The sequence below is a fragment of the Oryctolagus cuniculus genome, chromosome 7, assembly GCF_051225735.1.
Source record: "Oryctolagus cuniculus isolate XC-2025 breed Fujian yellow rabbit chromosome 7, ASM5122573v1, whole genome shotgun sequence".
Lineage (NCBI taxonomy): Eukaryota > Metazoa > Chordata > Mammalia > Lagomorpha > Leporidae > Oryctolagus > Oryctolagus cuniculus.
This window is the reverse complement of record NC_142873.1, coordinates 22,535,005-22,540,647: the sequence shown is the minus strand read 5'-3', so window position 1 is coordinate 22,540,647 and position 5,643 is coordinate 22,535,005. Positions and strand designations below refer to the sequence as shown.

The 5,643-nt window shown below is 51.8% G+C and overlaps 1 pseudogene; it reads right to left on the bottom strand.

Annotated features, from left to right (window-relative positions):
- Nucleotides 1–1,650: 1,650 nt before the first annotated feature.
- LOC100348241 (small ribosomal subunit protein uS9 pseudogene) lies at nt 1,651–2,157 on the bottom strand (annotated as a pseudogene).
- Nucleotides 2,158–5,643: the final 3,486 nt, after the last annotated feature.

Below are 5,643 nucleotides of genomic sequence, written 5' to 3'. Positions count from 1 at the left end.
GTGCTCTATTAGTTATCACAGGTCAGGGAGAATGCATCTAAAAGGCAATCAGTAGAAGTGAAATTGACACTTGGAGAAGCAATGACTTGAACAACCCTTGTCTTGACTGTTGAGGAATAGTTTTTTTTTTTTCATAGTATTTGCTGAATTCTTAACATAGAGTTAATAATATGTGTATAAAGTCAATTGAAAATAGATCTCAGTAAAAAACAAGAGTGGGAATGAGAGAGGGAGCAGGAAGAGGAGTGGGAGTGTGGGCACAGTGGGAAGAATCACCATGTTCCTAAAGTTGTAATTATGGAGTATATAAAGTTTATAACTATAAAGTTGTATAGTTCTGATTACATTCCTATGGACTTACTTCTAAGGGTACAGTTTAAAAACTTGCTGTGAGACCCCAAGTCCCTTTAAGCTGGGTAGTAAAAATACCATCTTAAGTGTTAAAGTGATAATATAGATAGGATTAGGTGGTCTGGTAATAATAATAGATAGAATTAAAAAGGAGTGAATGCTCCAACATGGGAAACAGTCCACACAGCAGACTCATAGAATGACAATTGCTTTAAGTAACGCTCTGACCTCAGAATCAGCCCTTAAGGCATTCTGGTCTGGCTGAAAAGCCGAGAGCATTTCAGGCATGGAAAGCCAAGACACTGTGGCAAAAAGTGTCCAACATGAAGGATCTCTCTGGGTGAGACCCCAGTGGAAAGAAGTGGTCATCAAAGAAGGGTGTACTTTTCTCTGAAAGGAGGAGAGAACTTCCACTTTGCTTATGGCCTTGTCTAAATACTGAAAGAGGTTTCCATAGCCGAGGCAGCTCATGTCAAGAGCCTCAGGTGATACTGATGCCATACATAAGAGTGTTAACTTTAAATTAACAGGAGTCACTGTGCACTGATTTCCCAGCAGGACCTCTGTCCTCAAAGAGTTGTATTATGAGAATTAACAGTAAAACTTGATTTCAAAGATTTATTTCATTTTAGTGTATTAACTGAAGGATATTCTTATGTCTCATAAGTTTTAGTTATGCCTGAGTGTTCATCTCCATTGCTTATTTTCTTAGGTGATTCCTTAATTAATGATAAAACTTGTTCTCAAAGACTTATTTTCTTTTACTGTATTAAGGGGAGGATATTCTTATGTCTCATAAGTTATAGTTATGTCTAAGTGCTCACATAAGATGTATCAGTCTTGGGTTCTTCTTTAAAGTTAATTAAGTTTCTAAAAAAAAGTGAAATTAACTTCGAGTTGTAATGACTTTGAACAGCCCTTGTCTCGACTATTGAGGAACATCTTTTTTTGTTGTTTTTTTTTTTTTTTGTGCAAATTGTTGAATTTATTACTTTGTATAGAGTTGTTCTTCTGTGTATAAAGTTAATTGGGAATGGATCTTAGTGGAGAATGGTACTGGGAATAGGAGAGGAGGAACAGAAGGGGTGGAGCATGGGTGGGAGGGTGGGTATTGTGGGAAGAATCACTATATTCCTAAAGTTGTACTTATGAAATGCATGGAGTTTGTATTCCTTAAATAAAAGGTTTCTTTGTGAGAAAAAAGAAATAAAAATGAAAAAGTACAAAAAGGAAAGTATACACAAAGTTGAAGCCTTTTTTCTTCAGTGGAATAGAATACTCACTATCATAATCTAAAAATTTTTTAAAAGATATACTTTTTTTTAATCCCACAACCACTGTATATTATGGAGCTGACCCCTGATCGGGGTGATGGGCTTATCGGTAGGATTTCTGGTAGCGAGCATGGGCACTGGGGCCTCCAAACTTTTCTGGCTCGCTGCGGCAGGGGTCAGCTACCGCAGGGTGCGGTCATACTGGATGAGGATGTCTTTGATCTTCTTGGAAGCCTCGTCCACATATTTCTGGTAATAGGCCACCAGGGCTTTGGAGATGGACTGGCGGATCATGTAAATCTGAGCCACATGACCACCACCCTTCACTCGAACCCGGATGTCCATGCCAGCAAAGCGCTCCTTGCCCAGAAGCGGAACAGGCTCCACAGCTTGTACTGCAGCGTGCACGGCTCAATCATCTCCAGCTGCCTCCCATTCACCTCAATAAGCCTGTTGCCCCGTTTGCAGTGCGCCATGGCGGTGGCTGCCTTCCGAAGACTTGAACGGACTGTAGCGGGCCATTAGACAGCATGGCTGTGGCCGAACTACAGAGATCCTCACTGCAAGGCGCTGCAACCGGAAAAAGAAGATATATTACTTAAGAGGCACAGGGAGCAGGGCCAGCACTGGCGTAGCAGGTGAAGCCACCATCTGCAGTGCCGGCATCCCATATGGGCGCCAGTTCGAGACCAGGCTGTTCCTCTTCTGATTCAGCTCTCTGCTATGGCCTGGGAAAGCAGTAGAAGATGGCCCAGGTCCTTGGGCCCCTGCACCCACGTGGGAGACCTGGAAGAAACTCCTGGCTCCTGGCTTTGGATTGGCACAGCTCTGGCCGTGTGGCCATCTGGGAAGTGAACCACTGGATAGAAGACCTCTCTCTCTCTCTCTCTGCCTCTGCCTCTCTGTAACTGTGCCTTTCAAATAAATAAATAAATCTTTTTTTTTTTTAAAGAGGCATAGGGAGCAGTAAAGAGAGGGAGGGAGAGACAGCAAGCACTCTTCTGCTGGCTGACCCTCCAGATACCCGCAGTGGCTGGGACTGGGGCCCGGAGCTGGGAACTCAAACTGGGCTTCCCACATAGGTGGCAGAGACCCATTTACCTGAGCCATCACCGCTGCCTCCCAGGCTCTGCATCCGCAGGAAGCTGCCGACAGGAGCCAGCGTGGGACCCAGGTACGCAGTGTGAGAAGAGGATGTCTTTTTTATATTTAAATTTATTATAGATTTATTTGAAAGCCAGAGTTACACAGAGAGAGGAGAGGCAGAGAGAGAGGGGTCTTCCACCTGCTGATTCACTCCCCAGATGGCCAAAATGGCCAGAGCTGCACCGATCTGAAGCCAGGAGCCAGGAGTTTACCCTGGGTCTCCCACTCTGGTGCAGGGGCCCAAGGACTGGGGCCATCTTCCACTGCTTTCCCAGGTCATAGCAGAGAGCTGGATTGGAAGTGGAGTAGCCAGGACTCGAACCGGTGCCCGTATGCGATGCCGGCCCTGCATGCTGGGTCTTTAACCCGCTGTGCCACAGCGCCACCCCCCCTCCATGGATTTGCTCTTTTATAAAGCACTTGTGCGTATCATTTGCTTGTTCTCCTGAGTCTTTCCGTGTTGATGTGTGTGTTCACCTGTTGTCTGTTCCTTGGTCGTGAAGACCCTTCCCCAGTTTGTGGCTTGGAGCCATCCTGGTCAGTTTCTTTGATGGGCGTGTCCGAGTGTATCAGGGGAGGAAGTTCCGGCTCAGGAACCTGCACTGAGCCCACTCAAGTCTCCTGCAGGGGTGTCGCAGTCCCTCAGCCCCCTCGCCTGGGGCTCTGGCTGTGTGTGACAGGCTGGGAGCAGGCCCCTTGCCGGGCCCCCACTCCGAGAAGCATCCTCGGGCCTCAGGAGAGCAGAGCCGTGGCGGGGGCAAGGGGCTCGGGAGAGGCCATCCCTGGGCGGCCCCTTCCTAACGGAGGCTGTGTGTCTCCCAGGCCCACAGCTGGAGTCTGGAGCGAAGCTGACTGGACAACCGCAGGTGTCTGCCCCGCCCGCAGCAAGACGGAAGGCAAGAGGAGGGTCTGGCGGAGGAGGCTGCAGTCCTGCTCCCGGGAGTTACAGCCGAGGTGCGGAGGGACCGTGTGGACCCGGGGCGCCCCCAAATCGAGCCACAGCGGCTCAGCGCGGGCCATCTGCATGGGAGGTCTCTGGGGTCAGATGGGGGAGGCACCAGGGGGTACAGGGGGTGTGGGGACACTCATGTGTGAAGTCCTAGCAGATGGTGACCTAACAGTCTGACCTCACACAACTCCTGCAGCCCAGCCCTGTTCTCCAGGGTGCAGCTCCCGCACTTGGTCCTGTGGCCTCCGCCTCCAACCCCAGCGCTCCCGGCTTGCAGCTGGGGAGCCCAGGTCCCTACCTGCCTCATAGCCCCTCACACCTCGAGGGGACCTCACACGCTCTCTTTTCTTTTCTCTCTTTCCCCCCCTTCCCTTCTCTCTCTCCCGCCGCCCCCAACGCCACTCCCTCCCCCAATTAGGAATTATTTCAGCAGTCAGAAGGGTCAGTCAGTGAATGCGCTTCAGAAATAAAACATTTCAAACAGTGGGGGCGGGACGGGGGCTTCCTAATTTGAATTTTATCTTCTACAACTTAAAACCGACCCGGCCACTTTCCTGCCTAAAACCCCTCCAGCGGCTTGGCACACCTCCCTGCCGCCGGGTGCTGCGCGTTCGCCCGCGCGGGCTCGGAGCGGGCACCCGCCGCGCGCTGACCCCGCCGGACTCCGCGGCAGACCACCGGGGGCGGGCGGGCCCCGCAGCGCACGGAGGACCGCTGACCGCGCACGCGAGAGGAGCCCTCTGGGCCCTCCGGGCGCGGAGAAGCGCGCCCCCTGGCGGCGGAGTCGGAGCCCGCCGAAGCCCGACCCTGAGCCCCTGACCCCGCGCGTCCCTGCGTGGTCCTCCCAGGAGAGGCAACAGGTCTCCTAGGGACTTCGGACTGGGCAGGAAAGGCCAGGCTGGGCGACTGCTCCCTAGAAAACACCCCCGGTCCCCACCCGCAAACGCAGCGCGAGCTGAGGACAGGAAAGGTGCCGGAGTCTGACCTCTACTGGCGGAATCTGCCGGACGCTGGAGAGTCTGGTGTTGGGTCCAACTCCGTAATAGGAAGAGTGTTAGGGGTGCGTCCCAGCCCTCCGCCCAAGCATTCAGACTTCCTGATCCCGACACAAAACCTGATAATGTCCCCTCCTGGAAAACAGGCCCCTCAAAATGCAACTAAAACGCAGTGTGGGGCCAGCGTTGATGCACCCGGTCAAGCTGCAGCTTGTGATGCCGGCATCCCATACGGGCGCCAGTTTGAGTCCTGGCTGCTCTGCTTCCGATCCAGCTCCCTGCCGATGTGCCTGGGAAAGCAGTGGAGGACGGCCCTAGTGCTTGAGCCTCTGCCCCCACGTGGGAGACACAGATGGAGTTCCTGGACCAGCCCTGGCCGTTGCAACTATATGGAGAGAGAACCAGCAGATGAAGGATCAATCTCAGGGCCGGTGCTGTGGCGTAGTGGGCAAAGCCATATGGGTGGTTCGAGTCCTGGCTGCTCCTCTTCTGATCCAGCTCTCTGCTATGGCCTAGGAAAGCAGCAGAGGATGGCCCAAGCCCTTGGGCCCCTGCAAACACGGGGGAGACCTGGAAGAAGCTTCTGGCTCCTGGCTTCGGATTGGCACAGCTCCAGCTGCCACTTGGGGATTGAACCAGTGGATAGAAGACCTGTCTCTCTCTCTCAGCCCTCTCTGTTGCTCTGCCTTCCAAATAAATATTTTTTAAAATGCACAATGAAATTTCATTCTCCATCCATGAGGATGGCAGAAATGAAAAAAAAAAATGACGCTGTCACAAAGTATCGCAGGGAATTAAGCTGGTGCAGCCACTGTAGCTCTGCCGGTTGTTAAGATATCCCAGCCACACCTCCTGGCAATTCTACTCCTAGGTGTTCACCAAGAGAAACGACCACATGGACTCGCCTGTGTCACCAATAGCAGTTTCC